The sequence below is a fragment of the Squalius cephalus genome, assembly GCF_949319135.1.
Source record: "Squalius cephalus genome assembly, chromosome: 10".
NCBI classification, from domain to species: domain Eukaryota; kingdom Metazoa; phylum Chordata; class Actinopteri; order Cypriniformes; family Leuciscidae; genus Squalius; species Squalius cephalus.
In genome coordinates, this window is record NC_137131.1 from 6,265,516 (window position 1) to 6,287,354 (window position 21,839).

The 21,839-nt window shown below is 35.1% G+C and overlaps 1 long non-coding RNA gene across 1 annotated transcript; it reads left to right on the plus strand.

Annotated features, from left to right (window-relative positions):
- Positions 1-13,469: 13,469 nt before the first annotated feature.
- On the plus strand, positions 13,470-16,495 carry LOC307166150. Its single transcript, XR_013822594.1, has 6 exons — positions 13,470-13,681; positions 13,785-13,858; positions 13,957-14,036; positions 14,354-14,428; positions 14,667-14,776; positions 15,659-16,495. It is a non-coding gene; the product is annotated as an uncharacterized lncRNA (long non-coding RNA).
- Positions 16,496-21,839: the final 5,344 nt, after the last annotated feature.

A 21,839-nucleotide genomic window follows, 5' to 3' on the forward strand; every position in this document is an offset into this window, starting at 1 on the left:
GGTTTGTAATATTAATGATCCACGGTGGGTGGCATGATTGCGGGTGGGAGGGTAATCGCAGAACGCGTTGCCGTGAAAACCTCCTCTCACCGGAGACAGCGACCTCGTTCATTGCGTCTTAGATTTTGTTAATGGCAGGGCACAATAAGGCCAACGCTTGACATTATCCCTCCTGTATTTGCACATCCAAGAATAGGTAATGGAACTGTCGGCTAACCGACTGACAGAACGGGTTTGTTATGAGTCAAATGACTTTAACTGGTTCGTGAACAATGAAATGGAGGGGAAAAGAGGCATTCGTATTGTACAACATAACTAACTAAAAAGTACTGATGCATTTTCAGTAGCTTAGGGTTAGTTCACCCATAAATGAAAATTACCCCATGATTTACTCACCTTGAGCAGCTATAACGACTGGAACCCTATATTGACCAGTTTTGACAGGAACAATGTGTTTTGTGTATAATAGCAACATGCACAAGACTCATTTCAAGCTGCTATGTGCATTTAGCAGATAAATGCAGATGAAGCTAAAGTTACTACATCTGAAACAAAGAACAAATCAAACAGGAATAATTCCGAGGTTTTGAAAGTGATGGGTTTGTAGGCTCCTCAGGAAGGATGTCTGACATGATGTGGGCAACGCTCCAACACGGCCAGGTGCATAATCCTGCCGTCGCTCCAGCTGGACTCACCTGACTGAGAGAGCAGGCCAGGGCCTTTGTCAAGCTACAGATGCATCAGGTTATCAGCCAGACTTAACTGAACCAGATAGATGTTTCTTGACTTGCAATGGCTTAGCGATTCGCACAGACGCTCTGATTCATTCAGCCATTATTCTCATGCAGGCAACACGGGGATCGACTCCATCTTGCAATCATCTATCATTTTCTCCTTGTCAATTCCTGTCTTATAAGTCACTTATAGAATAAAAATGAATTAGCTATAGATTGGGGCTAGTTGTTACACTGTTTACTTAAAAACTTGATAAAGTAAATTTTTATTTTTTTAAACCAATTTTCTATATATACACTTACAATATTGTCTTACCAAGGTTTTGAATATTTCCACTATTTAAGCTTAGGAGGGAAAAAAAGATGCAGTTCATTTAATTAATAGTTAGTAATGTCTTAATAGCGGGGCATGTTGTTACACTACAAAAGGGATATTTTTAGAAAGAGAACCCAACTTAAATTGCCTATTTTAAGCATTTCATTTAAATCTAAACAACTAATTTGCATTTCAAGTCAAGTCAAGTCAAGTCAAGTTTATTTATATAGCGCTTTTCACAACATAGGTTGTATCAAAGCAGCTTCACAGTAATAAATTAAAACAATACATCAATGTTTGTTTCTAGTGGAACGTCCACGTTTGGTAATGCTGATCAATGGTATCGTTGATTGATTAATTCAATTAAATATCCCCAAATATCCCCAACTGAGCAAGCCAAAGGCAACAGTGGCAAGGAACCGAAAAACTCCATCAGGTGACCTAATGGAGAAAAAAAAACCTTGGGAGAACCCGGGCTCAGTCGGAGGCCAGTTCTCCTCTGGCGTTTATGAACTAGAGACCGGATTTAACTGTAAGATTAAAAGTATTATATAAATGCCTGGCTGAAGAGATGCGTCTTTAATCTAGTTTTAAACTGGGAGAGCGAGTCTGAGCAACGAACAGTATCCGGAAGACTATTCCAGAGTTTTGGAGCTAAATGTGAAAATGCTCTCCCTCCTTTGGTGGATCTGGATATCCTAGGTATGACCAAAAGCCTCGAATTTAGTGATCTTAAAGAGCGCGATGGATTATAGGGCGATAGAAGATCGGTTAAATAGACTGGAGCTAAGCCGTTTAGGGCTTTATAAGTCAGTAGCAATACCTTGTAATTAATACGTGACTTTATAGGTAACCAATGTAGTGACGATAAAATTGGTGTTATATGATCATATTTTCTTGATCTAGTTAGAACTCTAGCGGCGGCATTTTGAACTAACTGTAGCTTGTTTATTGAGGATGCAGGACAACCAGCTAATAAAGCATTACAGTAATCTAGTCTCGAGGTCATGAATGCATGAACTAACTTTTCTGCATCAGAAACAGATAGCATATTGCGTAGCTTAGCAATGTTTCTAAGGTGGAAAAAGGCTGTTTTTGTAACATATGAAATATGATTTTCAAAAGACAGGTTGCAGTCTAGTATAACACCCAGGTCTTTTACTGTAGAGGATGAAGTAACAGGACATCCTACTATGTTAAAGTTGTATTGTGAGAGGTTTTGTGGGTGGTTTTTTGAACCGATAAGTATTACTTCTGTCTTGTCTGGATTCAATAAAAGGAAATTGCGCGTCATCCAATCTTTTATATCTTTAACACACTCTGTCAATTTGGATAATTTAGCGTTTTCATCCGGCCGTGATGAAATATATATTTGAGTGTCATCAGCATAACAATGGAAACTAATTCCATGTTTCCTTATAATATTTCCAAGTGGCAGCATATATATTGAGAATAATAGAGGGCCTAAGACAGATCCCTGCGGCACTCCATAGTTTACTGGAGTTATGATCGATTTTTCTCCATTTAAATAAACAAAATGGTAGCGGTCAGATAAATACGATCTAAACCAGCTTAATGCTTGTCCTTGAACACCAGTATAATTTTGTAGTCGATCTAAGAGTATTGTATGATCTATAGTATCGAACGCAGCACTAAGATCAAGTAAAACTAGTATTGAGATACAGCCTTGGTCAGAAGCTAAAAGTAAATCATTTGTGATTTTAACGAGCGCAGTTTCAGTGCTATGATGCGGCCTGAACCCAGACTGAAACTTTTCATAGATGTCATTTTTTTGCAAGAAACAGCCCAGTTGAGAGGACACAACTTTTTCTAGTATTTTAGACATAAAAGGTAGATTTGAAATGGGTCTATAATTTGCTAGATTATGTGGATCTAATTGTGGTTTCTTAATGAGAGGTTTTATAACTGCCAGTTTAAATGTTCTTGGAACATAACCTAATGATAAAGATGAGTTAATAATATTGAGGAGAGGCTCTTCCACTACAGGTAACACTTCTTTCAATAGTTTAGTTGGTATAGGATCTAATAAACATGTTGTTGTTTTAGATGAAATGATAAGTTTATTTAACTCTTTTTGTTCTATAGTTGTAAAGCACTGTAATTGTTCTTGCGGGGTGATAATTGAGGCCGAATTATAAGGCGCGATTGAGGATTGGACGTTTACAATTGTGGTTCTGATGTTTTCTATTTTCTCAGTGAAGAACTTCATGAAATCATTACTACTAAACTGTAACAGAATATTTTGTTCAGGAGACATCTGTTTATTTGTTAGTCTAGCCACGGTGTTAAATAAGAACCTAGGATTGTTATGGTTGTTTTCTATTAGATTGCGGAGATGCTCAACCCTGGCCTCTTTTAGGGCCTTTTTATAACGTGACATACTGTCTTTCCATGCGATTCTAAAGACCTCTAAGTTAGTTTTTTTCCATTTACGCTCTAAATTACGGGTTTCTCTCTTTAGAACATGCGTAGTATTGTTGTACCATGGTGCTTTACTTTTCTCTCTGACCTTTTTTAGTCTAATGGGTGCAACAATATCCAATGTACCAGAGAGAATGGTGCTCATAGTGCTAGTTAATTCCTCAAGTTCATCTGTTTGTTTGGGTTCACTGAGCAGCTGAGACAAATCAGATAAGCTATTTGAAAAATGATCTATGATGGATGGAAGGATTGTTCTGCCTAATCGATAGTAATATGCAAGTTACCATGTAATGGTCAGTGACATCTTCACTTTGTGGAATGATATCTATATCGGTTGGATCGGTTCCATGTGATATAATTAAATCGAGTGTATGATTAAAACGATGAGTTGGTCCGGTAACGTTTTGCTTAATCCCAAAGGAATTTAATAAATCTGTAAACGCAGCCCCTAGCGCATCATTTGAATTATCTACGTGGATATTAAAGTCTCCAACAATTAATGCTTTATCGAAATTAACTAATAGGTCTGAGAGAAAATCTGCAAACTCTTTTAGGAAATCAGCGTAAGGCCCAGGCGGTCTATATACGGTAGCCAAGGCTAGAGATAATAGGGATGTTTTTCTAACATCTAAGAGCGTAACATTTAGTACAAGTACTTCAAACGAAATAAACTTATAGCCCGTTTTCTGAGTAACATTGAGAATATCTCTATAGATTGTTGCAACACCGCCGCCACGACCAATCAGACGGGGTTCGTGCTTATAGGAGTATCCTGATGGAGTAGACTCATTTAGACCGAAATAATCATTTGGTTTAAGCCAGGTTTCAGTAAGGCAAAGTACATCGAAGCTATTATCTGTGACTATTTCATTTACAATAACTGCCTTAGGTGTGAGTGATCTAATGTTTAGAAGACCTAGCTTTAGAAATTGTTTTTGATTACTAATAGCAACATTTTCTGTTTTAATAACAATTAGATTTTTTCTAGATCCTGCAGTAGATTTATTATTTGATCTCACTAAACGAGGAATAGACACAGATTTTATGCAATGTTCAACACTATTTATATCAGTTAAATTGGTGCAGCAGAGACTATGATTTGGACTTTTGGTTACTAGTCAAAAGGTATTTAACGTTTTGGAGATGTTATCTGACAGAAGATCCAATCCGAATCTGCTTGGGTGTAAGCCATGCAGATTCGGATTGGATCTTCTGTCAGATAACATCTCCAAAACGTTAAATACCTTTTGACTAGTAACCAATTGAAAACAATTAAATCTATTCAAAATATTTCAACAATTTTAAAGCCATTTTCTGTGCATATACACGTTGTACATTAAAGTCTTTGCTAAAAAGGTTTCAAACATTTCCACCATTAATGCTTAAAGAGTTAAGTGAAAAGTGATTAAAGTCAGTTTAATGTAATTTAAGTTGAAATGACTTAAATATCCTATTGATTGTACTTTTAAAAAAAGCGGGCAACTGTTTTCTTAAAATGTACTTTTTACAAAGGGACCTAACACACACACACACACACACACACACACACACACACACACACACACACACACACACACACACACACACACACACACACACGCATGCACGCACGCACACACACTTGTCATTTATGGAAAAAAAGAACCCTTGTCTTCAAAACACAGTTCAACTTTTGGGTTAATATCCATCTAAATTAGTTGACTGTTTAATGTATGCCAGTGTGGTTTCATTATGTTCACTTACTTACCCAATAGAATATGGATGTCTAATGCTTTGCATTCTTCATATACAAACCATTGAGAACTGAATGTATTTGTGAGCACATCATAAATCACTATGAATGCTTTTATGGTTTCCTAATCATGGTCGTAATTATGATAATGCCGCTATAAGCAAGTTACATTATTTCACTTTGTTGAATCACTAATGCTTGCATTCATCAGCGTGTCGTGCTTTAGACTCTTTAGAGTTTGGCAGAGACATATGGCAATATCTAATTATTCAGTCTAAGAGTGTGTCAGAGACCCTGGAATGCCAAATCAGTCATGCTGGTGTCACTCTGGGGACATCTGCACTACTCTGTCTTTATTTTACTCCATTCAATGTGGTGGATGATGGATTTATGAGCTGCGTGTGTGCTCTCTTGTTCTCTCTCTCTTTTTCTCGCTTTCTCAGCTGAGCAGATTGCCTGTGAGACTTCAGGGTCTCTGTCAACCCTGTACTCTATTCCTCCTTATGCCACCTTGATCAACATTCACAGTCAATCTGTGCATTACTCATGTAGCATCACACAGTGCTTTTCATGAACAAATCTGGAAAGGTGACAGTCAAACATGCAATTTCTGACTACTTATTAGTTGTGCATGCTAAGGCAAGCATTACTATTGCTCATCCCTAAGTTTTACATTCTAGCGGGTAACTTATTCCATGCCAAAGGGGTTTAATTCAAATCATAACCCTATAGGGTTAGTTGTTTGTGCTACACACATGTATGATTTCTCGAAACATGCTGCTTTTTGAGACTTTTGGATTGGGAATGGATTAGGGATTTGAATATCTTAAAGGCTTTTTTTGACTTTAGGCAGTAAGCGACTGCCAAGGAACCACTCAGAACACCTTGTCGACCACTTTTAATGCCCTAACAACCACTCGGAACATGCTAGCAACTATAGCAATACCCTGGAAATACCCAACAAGCACCCTAGCAAACTGAGTTTTGCACAGGCAAACATCACTCACATTTTCTTCAGAAAATATTTAAATCTGTTCTTGAACAATTATTGTAAACAAGTATTTCATGCACTTAAAATGTATTTTGGACTTCTAAAAGTCTTGAAATCAGACTGGTGATGTCAGGGAAATCAGAAATCCCACCATAACATATCGGCTCACAGCATGAACTATTTGTAGCTATTTTGCATTCAGCTGAACATGATCAACGCTGGCACAGAAACATAATCAAAGGACCAAAATGCCTTTGCTTATATTATTTCTGTCTGCTTATTTGAAAAATGATGGCAATTATCACATTTCATATATTCGAGACAAACTGCAGCTTGAAACACGCACGGAGGACTAGGCAGATATAAGCTATGATATCTCAAAGAAATAAATAAATTATTTTAGCCAGAACTCCATTTACTTCTGTTTACACAGTTAGCTGTAATTAATCTCCATGACAGCATATGTGCAAAACTCACTAAACCTTCACTTGCCAAAAGCACAATCATTTGTTAGTCTATTAAAAAACATATGATGTTGACTGCACTGCTTCACAGAGCATAGTTAGCCACAACCAGGTATTTAAAAATAAATAACAATAATAATAATACTAATAATAGTAATAATAAAAATAAATAAATAAATAAATAAATACATAAATAAAAATGCATGTGATGTATGCAGGCACAAAATCTTAAAATATCAATAAACCTTAAAATCTAATTTTACTTATTTCAGAAATACTGGATTCAGACGTAATTTTATATATATATATATATATATATATATATATATATATATATATATATATATATATATATATATATATATAATTGAATTATGGTTATTACGAAACAAACAGCATTAATTGTGGTTATTACGAAACAAACAGCCAAACCTTTACAGTTTCACTCCACTTTGTGTTTATGTACAGTGTTTAAAACCCTTCAAGTCTTTTAGCACACCCCTTCACAGATAAATCAACAGTTAGCATTAGCAGAGTGCTAATATCCTCATAATTCCCCATCTGCAATGCTTCAAACTTATAAAACAACAGTCAAGCTCTGTACATCGTCTGATTATTTAAATGAACAATGCATTATGCACCATAATCAAATAATAAACTTATTGTCTTGGCATCAGATACAACCACAAACTCAATAAAAGTGAAACTAGCGAGTAGCTTTAATATTCTGCATTGCCAAAGGCTGAATACAATCATTTCACAGAGCTATATTTAGACATAAACAGAACAAAAAACATACTTCATGAAAAGCAGAAGCAGAAATTATGCATGAGAGGAAAGAGATGTTTCTACTCTTTCAGCCCCTCAGTCAAAGATGATGTCAGGATGCACGTGACTCTTGGTATAGGCACTGCATTACCTAACATGTAAGTTATCTTGCTTCAAGTTTCTACGGTGCTCATTTACAATAATAGAACATCTATGTCCATCATCATTAAACAGGACAAAACAGAAGAATGTGGCAATGTTTTAGGTTGGGTATATATCGCAACAGTTCAGGAATGAAATGTCCGATGAATGCCATTAAAACGTTTTTGCTCTATCACGTTTGTATAAAATATACCACCTCCATTAAACTCTACCAAAAACCAAATCGATCGTGTTAACAGAAGCAAACATGATATAAAAACACAGTTTTCTAAAGCAACCATGCCAGTAGCTTGCTTACATAAAAATGCATTCAGTCACAAATCATGCACTGTGCTAAAAGTTTTTTCAAGGTCAAATCTGCCCCGCCATCATAATTTGTGAGAAAATGTATAAAAGTTGACCAGTGTTCATTTCAGTTGGAAACTGCAGTGAACTGTATTGTATATACCCTTAAAAATAAGTTCCAAAAATGGGTTTTCGCAGCAATGCCATAGAAGAACCATTTTTGGCCCCCTAAAGACCCTTTCAGTGACGTAAAAGAACCCTTTTTTTAAGTGTAAAGTGTAAAGCACATTTTAATAATCTAAAGAACCTTTTTTTCCCACTATAAAGAACCTTTTGAACCATTGATTCCAATAAAGAACCTTTATTTTTAGGGTTGTACTATGTATGTTTATGGAGTTTTGCAAAAATGTAGGTTTTTCCAGTGAGCCTTGGTTGCTAAATGTAGGCCTAATGTCTTGCTTCAGCAAATACCGATATTTGCGATTAAAGTTGATTAATTAGATCAATCGGTCGACAAAGTAATTTCTTTTTGAATTTTTTTATCGATTGACGGCCCCTATATTAACATTTACTGCACTGTAGATAAATGGTGCAATAACATAACCTCAACCTTTCCAATGCATTTATTATTTTCCAATCCTCACTATTATTATTATTATGTGTTACTTTAGTTGACAAGCATATAGTTGCACAGATTAATCTTATTTTGTGCATGACACCACACAGTGCTTTATGCCAAGCTGAAACAAATTCGTTGGGAAAGAGAAACCTTTGAATGGAAAGCCCTGGGGGCTCTTTTCTTTATCTCATTCAAATGTACGGCACCATCGTGTCTCTAGGGACCCTGGCAGTCCTAAGGCTCCGAACACAACAACAGCGTTATCACAACATCTGTGGAGAGGGGCAGAGAGGGGGGACAGGAGCCATACTATAATGTGAAAGTTAGCAACCTCTTCAGGGCTTGTTTTGCATTTGCCGCTGCCGTTTTCACAGTAAATTGCTATGTGACACATGCAACCCCTGATTTGACCAAACATGATGATTTATCGACACATTCACACATTGGAGGGATCTTCTCGTTTTTTTTTTTTTTTATCTCATACAGCTCATAATATAGCTTACACGGTTTATCATACTAAGAGCTCCCATGTGTTTGACAGCTGGGTTGCCAGATTGAGGTTACTGATCTTAAATGAAAATTCTGGGCTTTCATTATATGTTGATAGACAGTTAAAGTCACTGTTAGATCTTCATGGTATTCATTAAATACTAGCTAGAGATGTAAAAAGATGCATCATATTGAGATGTGACAATGAAAACTCATTACACCAATTACAGAATTTAATAAGGGATGTTCCTAAAACTCTCGAGTGGCCTAAACCGACTGGAGTGGTTTATTACTTTTATAAAACAATGGACAGTTCAATAAAGAGTGTATTATTAACAATTACCGGAATAAACAACTTCTCTGCTAACTAACTAAGAGGTTTATCATCACTTCCCAGCAACATGGCAAATGAGAGTAATAAAGGGATACTTCACCAGAATGAAAGAAAGAAAGAAAGAAAGAAAGAAAGAAAGAAAGAAAGAAAGAAAGAAAGAAAGAAAGAAAGAAAGAAAGAAAGAAAGAAAGAAGGAGAAAGGAAGGAAAGAAGGGAGGAAGGAATTATTAAAAATAAAGGTCATTTATTGGTGTCTATGGTTCCATGAAGAAACTTTAACATTCATGGAATCTTTCCATTCCACAAAAGGTTCTTTATAGTGGAAAAATGTTCTTTAGATTAATAAAATGTTATTAAAAAAAATTAAGAACTGTTCACTGAAAGGTTACCAAAAATCATTCTTCAATCACTGTGAAAACCCCCTTTTGGAACCTTTATTTTGAAAGGGATAGTCCACTCAAAAATTATAATTTTTTTGCTCACAAAAACTATTATTGTCACTTCATAACATTAAGGTTGAACCACTGTAGTCACGTGGACTATTTTAACGATATTTACTACCTTTCTGGACCTTGAAAGTGGTTATGACGTTGCTGTCTAAATGGGAGTCAGAAAGCTCTCGGATTTCATCAAAAAATATCTGTGTTTGTCTTCCAAAGATGAATGAAGGTCTTACAGGTTTGGAACGACATCATTTTCCTTTTGGGGTGAACTATCCCTTTAAGAGCATAGAAAAAAAAAACAATTCGGATACATGCTACTCTTACTATTTTGATCGTATCTTTCTATGACATGAAGAGTATAAGTAGTATGCTAGATTTGATAGTATGCAGTTTAACACTTTGAGTAGTCATCAGTGCAGTTTAAGAGCCTCTAGACTAACATCTACTGTCCAGTCACATGTGAATTAGTCATCTTTTGACATCATCATAAACAAATGGTACTGTACTTTCCTTCTTTACTTGCATTACATTGAGTTTGTTTTCTCTGCTGTGATCTGGCATGAGCTGTTTGCTCTTCGTTGTTCTCTGTTGTGATGTATTTTAATGTGCTTCCTGTCTGGGGAATACACATGTAAATTAGCTATCTGCATAACTCCGGTGCAACTCCCAAATTGGTCACGGTCCCTATTAAACAAATTGATGAACAAAAATAAAACTACAATGCAGCAAGTGTTTCTGACACAGTTTATGTGTGTTTGTGGTGGAGTATGCAGGGCCTTAAGCTCACATTTCAGAAATTATTCTGTTTGCTTGAAGGCTTTATTATAGATGCACAGTTCGTCTTTATGTGGGAAATTCTAAGGAAACTGCTTGAAAAATTCAGGGTTTTCTTTAAATCATTTCATTTGAATGGGTTTCAGCTGGACTATATCTGAATAAAAAAGCTTTTTGGACAAGAATAAATGTGGGGCGGGACTTGATTTTGTCCATCGGGAATTGTTGGGTGGTTGTGGTTTGCTATTGGTGGATCTCATGTGAGTGACAGGTGGTCCCGTCCTACCGCCAGTAAACACGTCATTGGAGAAGCGAAAAGAAGTTGCTAAATTGTCCATTTTGATTTCATGGTGACTTAAATAGGCCACCATAGAGAGGCAGTATTCAAATAAGTGTTACTTATATTATATGTATGACAAATTAGTTTCTCAATGACCAATTTGGTTACTTACAATCCTAAATATATGGTTACTTTGCAGTAAAAACAGCAATGTTGTTATAAAATCATAGCATAAATTTCTACATTATTTCAACCATGACACAATAGTCCAGTTTGGATCCAGCCTATTATGAAGACTTCAGATGCCCAACACATATGAAGAGACGGCGCCAACTCCTGCGAAGACTTCAGATGACGCAAACTCTGAATCAACATGCACCAATGCTACATTTTTCTAAATGTCATAATCATTTATTAACAAGTATTCATTACTTCAATGAGCTCATTGTTTCTGCCTTAAATTATTACATTGTTTAAATTAATACATTTTTAGCTAACTGTGATTTTGTATATGTACATTTCTGAAAAAAAACATAACTTAGACAGTTACCTCGTGGACTCATGCATTTTCTGTCTTTGAAACTATGTGTATTGTGAAAAGCGCTATACAAATAATTATAATTATAAATAAAATTTGCTAGAATAACTAGAATTTGGTGTGCCATTTAATAAATTTACAGTGTCCTTGTTACATGTTACATGTAGTTACTGTAGTAACTAAATTATGCATAATTATGTGCAACTAACCCTAAACCCATGCCTAATCCTAACCCTATAAGTGCATGTATTATTAATCAGGGTTACACTTTATTTTAAGGTGTCATTGTTACGGTGTAATTATATATTTAAGTACTGAGTAATATTAATTAACTACATGTACTTACTATAGGGTTAGGGTAGGATTAGGGTTTGGTTGAGGGTTAATTGCATGTAATTATGCATATTTACTGTTATTACCATGGTAATTTCATGTAACACATAACAAGGACACTGTAAAATAAAGTGTTACCTTAATCAGTACTTGAATGCATAATTACACTGTAACACGGACACCTTTGAATAAAGTGTGATCACCTTAAAAGTGATGTCAGATTAAATGTCACAGAAGGCACAGGGGAATATTTTAGAAAAAAAAAATTGCACAGATTTTTGCACAAATGCCACCATACCGGAGCGTGACCCATGTCTACCCATAAGCCAACAGGTGCACAGTAACTCTACAAGCATCTGTATTTTTACACAGGTAATGTTCGACACATCACTCGCAGTGAGACAAGGGGAAATCAATTTTCAAAATGACACCTGTCATTTACACACTCTCTCCTTCTCTGTCTCTCTCTCTTACACACAAACACACTGACAGTCACTTTCTCCTCAGATGAATTATAGATAGATCCAGGGACTCCGCAATAATGCTTTTGTCACATCTATATAACATCTACCACTCTAACGATTTATCTGCTGTTATATACAGCCCCAGCTCAAAGGTTCCCTCTTGACATTTATGTGGAGTGTTATGACTGCTCAGTGCAGAGGGACGTCTCAATAACAGTGACACTGACTGGAGAGCCAGAGAGCCGAGGGCCCGAGGCATGCAGATTTGCATGAGACCTTTCCCCGTGTCACCGAAAGATCAGTCTGGCTGCAAACTGTGCCAACAACCATGTGTGTCTGTGTGTGTACATTTTGGATGCTTAAACTACACTTTAAAATATCTGAATTTCATTCATAGAGAAACAAAAAAAAAAAAAAAAAAATATATATATATATATATATATATATATATATATATATATATATATATATAAGTTTGCGTTAATGCTTTTTGGGTGGCACTGTATATCAAGTCCAGGGTCTTCCTAATGTTACTTTTCAAATCCTAAACATGATTAAATCCAGTTAGTATTGGACAATTAAAAGCCAAAAGCACTTACAGAAATCACATATTTTTTCGCCCTACTTTTGTATTTCAAGGAGGTTGGCACTCTACCAGCAAAATACATAATTCATCAAATGCACCTGCTTTTTTTTGTCGCTCTCCGTTTCTCTCTGTCTGCATATTTGTTTCTATCGTTCCCATGAAAATGTATTGCAATCATTCTCTATCCATAGTGACAGGATGTTTTATTTTGAAGTTGTTCTGTGTTTGGGGTCAGGTGGAACCACTTTCTACTGGCTATATTCATACACACACACACCCACACACACAGAGAGAGAGAGAGAGAGAGAGAGAGAGAGAGAGAGAGAGAGAGAGAGAGAGAGAGAGAGAGAGAGAGAGAGAGAGAGAGAGAGAGAGAGATGTTTACTGTAATAATAAATGATATTGCTTTAAATAAAGTATCAAGTACTTACAGTACAAAGAGAATACACTGTAAAAAATGATTGATGCGAAAAGTTGTACAAATGAGGAAATACATGTTGGCTCAACATAATGGTTGTGTCAAAAAAGAAAAAATATGTTTGGTCAATGATTGCATGATTTCCATGACTGTACTACAAAATGTTCATCAAGAGAAAATAAATAATTGTGTTCACAGAACTTTTAACGTTGCACAAAAAATATTATGTTGGCCGAGCAAGAGGGAACAGCGTCAATCGTCTGAGCATGCGCAAAGAAGCGCGACGAAACTTTTTTCACAGACGCCATTTTCTTTGACTCACGATGCAAGGCATACGAGGAGGGAAAACACAGATATTTAGTGTTTTATCGCATTTATAACATTATATTGTTTTATTACAATATGTATGTGCTGTAAATGGCTAAATCGTTCTCAGAAAGGCATTTTCGTTGACGCGCGATGCGGAGCAGACCAGGGTGAGGTTGCTTTTAAACAGAGAAACGACGAAAGTAAGTGTTTTATCTAATTTACAATATGTATTTTATAACATATTGATTTATAGAGAAATTTAAATGCTCTGTGTGCTTAAACGAGCTGAAACCTTTCTCAAAGGCGACATCTTTGACTCAATACGGAGCTGACGACGAGAAGGTTTGCTTGTAACGTTAACAGGGAAAACACCGAAAGTAAGTGTTTTTAACCTAATTTACAACATGTATTTCATGGCATTATATTGTTTTATAACGATATTTATGTGATGTGTGCGCCTAAACCTTTGTCACAGACTAACGTTAGGCCCTGTATCTTCTTTGACTCGTGACGCAGTGCAGACACGGAGTTTGCTTTTAACGGTGAAAACACAGAGTAAGTGTTTTAACTCATTTACAATATGTATTTTATAATGTTATTTTGTTTTATGACAATATTTGTGATGTGCAAATATCATAATGTATTTATCCTCAAACCATATTTTACTTTCGTTTGCCAGCACACCTAACTTATCTTAACTGAAACCTAACGTTAACTGAAACCTAACGTTAACTGAAAAACAAATTTTCTTAGAATGTGTAAGTAATTCTTTAAGATTAAATGTTTATGAAAATGTATTTATCAGATTCAATTTTGGTTGATGTTTGGATATGCTTTCATGTTTAAATGTATTTGCTATTTGTGTTTGCTAGGAGCATTTCCATGCTGCACCAAGTGGTTAAGGCTAACCAGGCTTGGTCTTTAAAGGCTGTGCAGACTAGAACCTGGTGAGGGTCAGATTTTACAGATAACATTTGAGATAATCATGTGCATAAACATTTAAAAAAAGCTTTGTTGCTATTTGGTATAACTAGATTTTTTGTGTTTCATAACAGTCATTTTGAATTTGTCCAGTCAAATTACTTTACAAAAGTTACTTTTCCTTTTCCTTAAATAAAATTAGTTTTCAAACCAATTGTTTTCATGATTTGACAGGTAGATGTTGTCTTGCTTTTTTAATTTTAGACTCAACTGATTGGGAAATCTCTGCCCATCACCTGCCTCCAACATCACAAAGCCACAAGAAGGGAACAAAGATTCTTCCGTCAGCTGACTATTTAGTGAGATTTCTTAAGGTGCGTGTCTAAATTTATTCCTAAAGGGTTAGTTCACCTACAAATGGAAATTATGTCATTACTTACCCTCATCTCGTTCCAAACATGTAAGACTTTCTTTCATCTTTACAACACAAATGAGGATATTTTTAATGAAATCTGAGAGCTTCCTGTCCCTCCATTGACAGTCTACGCAAATACCACGTTCAAGCCCCATAAAGGTGTAAAGGTACATCATTAAAGTACTCCATGCGACTCCAGTGGTTTAACATACATTTTATTAAACTACGCGAGTGCTGTGTTTGCAGCAACAAAACATTTACCACTTAATTTAGAAAATATAAATTTCCAACATGCGTTCATGAGAACATTACGAGTTGTGCATGTTGTTGATGCGAAAGCAGATGTTGTTAAGTGAGCGTGCATCGAAGATTAATAATTAGTACATAAAGTTAAGTTTTTTGTTGTTGTTTTTTTGTGCAAACAAAGCACTCTTGTTGCTTCATAAAAAAAAAATTGAGGTTAAACCACTTGAGTCACATGATTACTTATGATTTCCTTTATACCTTTCTGTGGCTTTGGAAGTGATAGTTGAATAGGCTGTCGATGAAGGGACAGAAATTTTAAAATATCATCATTAAGTGTTCCAAAGATGAGCAAAACTCTTACTGGTTTGGAACAACATAAGGGTGAATAATTAATGACAGAATTTATATTTTTGGATGAATTAAGTCTTTAATTTACTTGGAAATCAGTAAATTCAAGTCTTAATCTAACCAAAATAGTTTATTGTTTGAGTCACGAAAGTCTAAGATGATTGAACTTTTTCCACCATAAACTTGCTGTATTTATAAAACACAAATATTAATTGTAAATGGTCTGGTTTTGTGTTGTCTACTCTAGGGAACCAGCACTACAGGATTTTTCGAGAAAGTTGGATCTGCACAGCCTTTCCTTCTCTGTGAAACAACTATGCACTGAACTTTACTGTTAGCAATTGGACACAACTGATCCACTCGTATCCTGCAACTGTTTTTCATCTGTTGAATGTTGTTGCTGTACTGTTGCAAAGTCGAAGGTATTGACTCAACTTCACTGACACAGGACTTACATTCACTGACATGTACAGGACTTGAAGTATTACAGAGATAACAGACCATTTGATGAGCAGCTTTCACATAATTCTGATGGCAGAAATGCCTATATTTTGCCTTCATTTATTTTAAAAGTTAACCTATGATGTAAAGGGACTTGTTTGTTAATAAAAACTAGTTTGTTAAAACAACTGTTTGCATTTTGCCTTTATTTTTAACATTACAATGAACAGAATTCTACTATGATCCCAGACTAAGGTTACATTTTAACTTTCTGGATTGTTTTGATGTGCATTCATTGTTATCAATAGGTTAAATGCTTTGCTTTTATTTCTGAAAAGATTCCTTTTGTCAAAAAGCACATCTCATAAATACAAACTCAATTTGAGTCAAATTTAACACTCCTGAAATGTATATATGACTCCCTCCATTTTGGAGTTAAAATAACACTTTTGAAAGTGTGAAATATGCACATTACTAACGGAATACATTTTAACACTGTAAGTGTAAGTTACTGAGTTTCATTTTGTAAAGCAGATATTTGTTTTTCCAGTACAGCTATTGACTAAGAGTGATATGCCATGCTATTTTATTAGCATGACAGACAAGTTCATATGGATTTAAATAAATACATAAAATGTACTTTATCAGAGCATAGTGTGTTATTTATTTGAAATAACGAAAAATAGATTTTTTGACCAACATTAATGAAAAATAGACTTTTTGGCCAACATGAAATATTTAATTAATACAACATTTTATTTCAATTTGAGTCTGCTTGTTGGCCCAACAAGCTATGTTTAGTCAACAGAAAATATTTAATTGACACAACATTCTATTTCAAGCTCAGTCTACATGCAGGGGTAGTCAGCACAACACAAAGAAGTTGGTTTCTGCAACTTAAATTGGGCCAACTAAAAATTTTAGGTGCAACGGGTCACTAGAAATTTTTATGTTGGAGAGGCATATTTTTTTTTACAGTGTACAAAGGGAGATGCTGGCGTATGGGTCACAGCATTCTGATGAAATTATGGTTTTATTTGTCTCTTTGCTGTTGGTTGGCGAAGCAGAGATTTTAGAACTAAACATTCTTCCCTCCTGTCATTTTATGTGACTATCAAAAGTTTATTGGTCCAAAATTTAAAGTCAACAATCAAAATCGACATAAATTACTGACCCCAATATAATATAATATAATATAATATAATATAATATAATATAATATAATATAATATAATATAATATAATATAATATAATATAATAATCTCTTATGCTTACCATGGCTGCACTTTCTATTCAAAATATAGTAAAATAAAAATAAATTGTGAAATATTGTTTTTTAATTAAGATTTCTGCAGTTTTCAGTGCCACATGATACTTCAGAACTCATTCTAATATGTCGATTTGCTGCTGAATAAACATTACTTATTATTATTACAATGTTGAATTTTTTTTTTCTGGAAACTGTAATACTTTTTTTCAGGATTCTTTGATGAAAAGAAAAGAACAGCATTTGAAATATAAATCTTTGTGACTTTACTGTGGTACTTTAATTTCTTACAAACAAAAAAAAAGATTTAATACAGTATAATATTTGTGAGTTTTTGCCCTTCAACCACCTGACACAGAAATGTAAGTATCTAGCCTTCAGTAGCCTGCTGTAGAACCCACCACATTTAAACTTTCTAAATGTCAGACTCCAGAAAAAATGAAAAATAAACTATCAAAGAAAAGGTAGAATACAGGAGAAGTAGTAGATGGAAAGGCTAAATTTCCCAAAATAACATCAAAACATTCCATCAGAACTGAATGAATCAGAAAAGTGTAAAGCGAGTACTGGCTGACAAAAAGAATGTGGAAAAAAAGATTCAAGGATTTCAACTTATTTTTAATTAGCCTAACTAATTGAATTGGACCAATGAAATGTGTATAAAACAGAACTAGTATTTATAATTTGTTTCATTTTCATCTCTTAGAATTCTGTTTAATCCTAAAGTTTCTCTTTGTTACATACTAGTTAAAACCACAGTATACCATTTATTTCCAGTTGTGTGTGTGTGTGTGTGTATGAATACAGCCAGCAGAAAGTGGTTCCACCTGACCCCAAACACAGAACAACTTCAAAATGAAACATGCTGTCACTATGGATGGAGTGATTGGAATACATTTTCATAGAAATGATAGGCAAAGGGAGAAAGAGAGCAAAAAAAAAAAAAAAAAAGCAGGTGAATGTGAAGAGTGCGACGCATCTCAAGCCAGAGTGAGGTTGTCTGGTTTTGTATTTGTAGACAGGCCCTGGATTCATGATGGTGTGATCTGTATTCACCTCAGAGGAAGTGTTCGTCTCCTTCCTGCGGGAGCAACTGCTTTGGGGTCAGTGAATCCCTTCCACCACTGCATAACAAAAGCTTGTGTGTGGGATCCTTGTGTTGGAGCGACATCTCCATTTATTTTTTTACAGCTCTAGGCCTTCTTAATTTGAGCCGTGCTGTGAACCACTGTTGTAAGAAATCAAGCGCACTTGTTACTAACACCCGATTGAAACTTATTCACAAGTGCAGCTGTCATTTCAGAGTCATTAGAGTTTTCATACACTTCATTCTGATTGTCATTGCAGGACTCTCTCTCTCTTTAATAAGCTTGCCCCGAGCTTTGACAGACAGAGCTGTTTCGTCAGTGTAGCTCTAATGAAGCGTGCACTTCAAAACCTGTCTGTCTGGAAGCCACACTGCGTATCTCGGTCTATTGTAACTCTTTCTTTATATCAGAATGTATGGACAGTTACAGTATATGATTGTGCAGCTTATTGAGGAGAGATGTGATAGTACTTTCCAAAGAGATTAGACTTCTGATTTTCAATTTGCAGCAACAATAAGAGTTTAAAAAAAAAAAAAAAAAAAAAAAAAAAAAGACTTATATTGAAGAATGGAACAAATATCTAGCAAATAAGTCTAGCAATATCTAAAAAAAAAAAAAAAAGGGTGGTGTATAACACATAGCATCTCCCTAGAAAACACTCAGAACACCCTAGCAACCATTTAAAACCATTTAGATCAACCTAGCAACACCAAGGTAACTACTTAGAACACCATACCAGCCACTTAGAACACCCTAGAAACACCTTAGAACACCCTAGTAACACCCTAGCAACTATTTAGAACAACATAGCAACACCTTGTAACACCTAACTATAACTCAGATCACCGCAACAACAGCCTAGCAATCACTTTGAACACCCAAGCAACCATTTATACAACTATTTATAACTGCCTAGCATCACCATGGTAACTACTTGAAGAGAGGTGTGATAGTACTTTTAAGAGATTAAACTTATGATTTTCAATTGGCAGAAAACAACAAGAGTAAAACAAAATAAAGATATTAAAGAATGGAACTAATATAGCAATATCTAAAAACGACATCAGTAAGCAAACACATACAGTAGCATATCCTTGGAAAACACTCAGAACACCCTAGCAACTATTTAAAACTATTTAGATCAACCTAGCAATACTATGGTAACTACTTGGAACACCATAACAACCACTTTGAACACCCCAGCAAACATTCAGAGCAACTTAGCAACCACTTAAAATATTACAACCTGGCAACCATTTAGAACTACCTAGCAGCAACTTGCAACATCCTAGCAACCACTTAAAACACAAAGCAACCATTTAAAGCTATTTAAAACAACCTAGCAACACCATGGTACCTATTTAAAACACCCTAGCAACTACTTAAAACATCCTAGTAACCATTTAGAACTACCTAGCAACTACTTAGACCAACCTAGCAACACCCAGCCACTTACAACACAATAGCAACCACTTATAACACCCTAATAATAACCTAGCAATCATTTAGAACAACATAGTAACACCTTAGCAGCCACTTACAACAACCAAGCAAAACCCTAGTAACCAATTAGAACCCCCTGAAACCAGTGTTGGCTGTAACTCGAGTCATTACTGTAATTTAATTACTTTTCCCTTGGAAAGTAAGGGATTACTCTTAATTGTTCTGTGATTTATTTACAGTTACTTCTGATGTAATTGGATTAAATACTGTATAGACTGTGTAGAACATTTCTATATAAAACAACAGTGGATTTAACATCAAAATGTAACATCTAATGATTAAATGTACGTTTTAATGTAACCTTTTTTCCTTTAAATAATTTGGCTAGTTCAAGAATAATTTATGCAAATTTATATTATTTATTTGAAAGAATTAAAAGAGCAGTTTCATGTCTTTCCTTTTATTGTTCAACTGGTCCAGCTTGATATTGGATTTAGAATGTAATTAGTAATAAGTAATGCAATACTTTTTAAAGAGAGTAATTACATTAATCTAATTTCACTATTGAAAATGTAATTAGTAGTAATTATTACTTTTTAGAGTTACTTACCCAACACTGCCTGCAACCTCTCAGAGCACTCTAGATACACAACACATTTTCTTAGAAAAAAAAAAAAAATCGAAGAAAACGATTTTTCACTTAATGCTGAAATTGCCCAGTTTTTATTTTTGAATGGGCAAACTTTTTTTAAAAGTACAACTATTCCATGTAGTCTCTCAATTAATATACAGTATGTTTGTGAAACTGCATGCATTATAATTGCGAAATCATTTATAAAGTGCTGTTAAAGAAGCTTTAGATGAATTATAGCATATCGCGCCACAGGAAACTGCTGCCTCAGTGGCAACATGGCACATCTAATGGCCTTAGACGTGAATGTGTGCGTGTGTGTGTGCGTACACGTTCAGTACAGTATTTGAACCCCGGGTCTGTGTGAGCTGGCTTTGAGAGACGGGGAAAAACAGGAAAGACAGGATTATTAATGAAACTGATTCTATCGCTGCAGGGGTGAGCATATGTTATGATAAATAAATGAAATGAATTGAGCTAAATAAATAATGTTGATTGGGGAGATGTCCAGAGAGAGAGACAGAGAAAGAGAGAACAAAAAAGGAGGTGGCCTATAGGCTAATGAGAGCTTTCTGGAGAAGACTGCATGTCCCTGAGGCCTGCAGTATTGACCCCCTGTGTACTGTCATTAAGAGTGATTAGACCTCCATCAAACAAACAGAGAAACAACCAATAAAGTCTCATAATGCCAGACTAATTGCAGAGGAGGCTTCAAAGGGCTAATGTCTTTCTTGATAGAGAAAACATAAATGAAAGAAGGCCGCCGTTGCAGGCTTCCTTTAACTTCCTTTACACCAAGGTTCCCACAGCTTTTCAAATATGAATTTGCATGTCTTTTACAGCTGGTTTTGTTTGCTAGAAAAGGTTTTTAAAAACCATTTTATAGACTTTTACAAAGAGGAATTAAATATGTTAGACTTGAGAGTAACCCAGAGGTGCTGTAAAAAAAAAAAATCCAAGACACACTCTCACACACTTTGTACTTTGGTACAAAGCTGATACAAAAAAATAAATGTAAAACGGTGTTCAATTCGGTGGCTGAGTGGCAGCTTTTAAACGCAACATATCTGTGTTTTGTATAAGTAAAATGTAAATGTAAATGTTTTAAAATGTAAAATGCTAAGCATTTTGCCGAAGTGTTAACATAGACTTGTGTTCAACAGCATCAAAACAGTATTAATTACATCTAATAATAATGCAGTCAAGATGATCCCAAACATTTTTATTACCATATTTTCTTTTCTGAATGTTTACTTGAATACTTGATATGCTGTTAGCTGAAAACATGCACTGTTTCATTTTCACCGTTCCTTTCATTTTTGACTGTTAACTAGTCTAGGCTAATTATAAACTTACGTGAAGCAATGCTTAGCAATGCTGACAGAAAAAAAGGATAACAGCAGGATGTAGTAAATAAAGGATTGAATTTTCATTTTTGGTAGAACTATTCCTTTAAAAGCCCTCTAGGTAGCTCACTAGGTTTTGAAACGGAGTGATAGACGCAGAAGGGAACACCTTAGTCGTTCACACTTCTAGTCCAAGGTGCAAAGCATATTT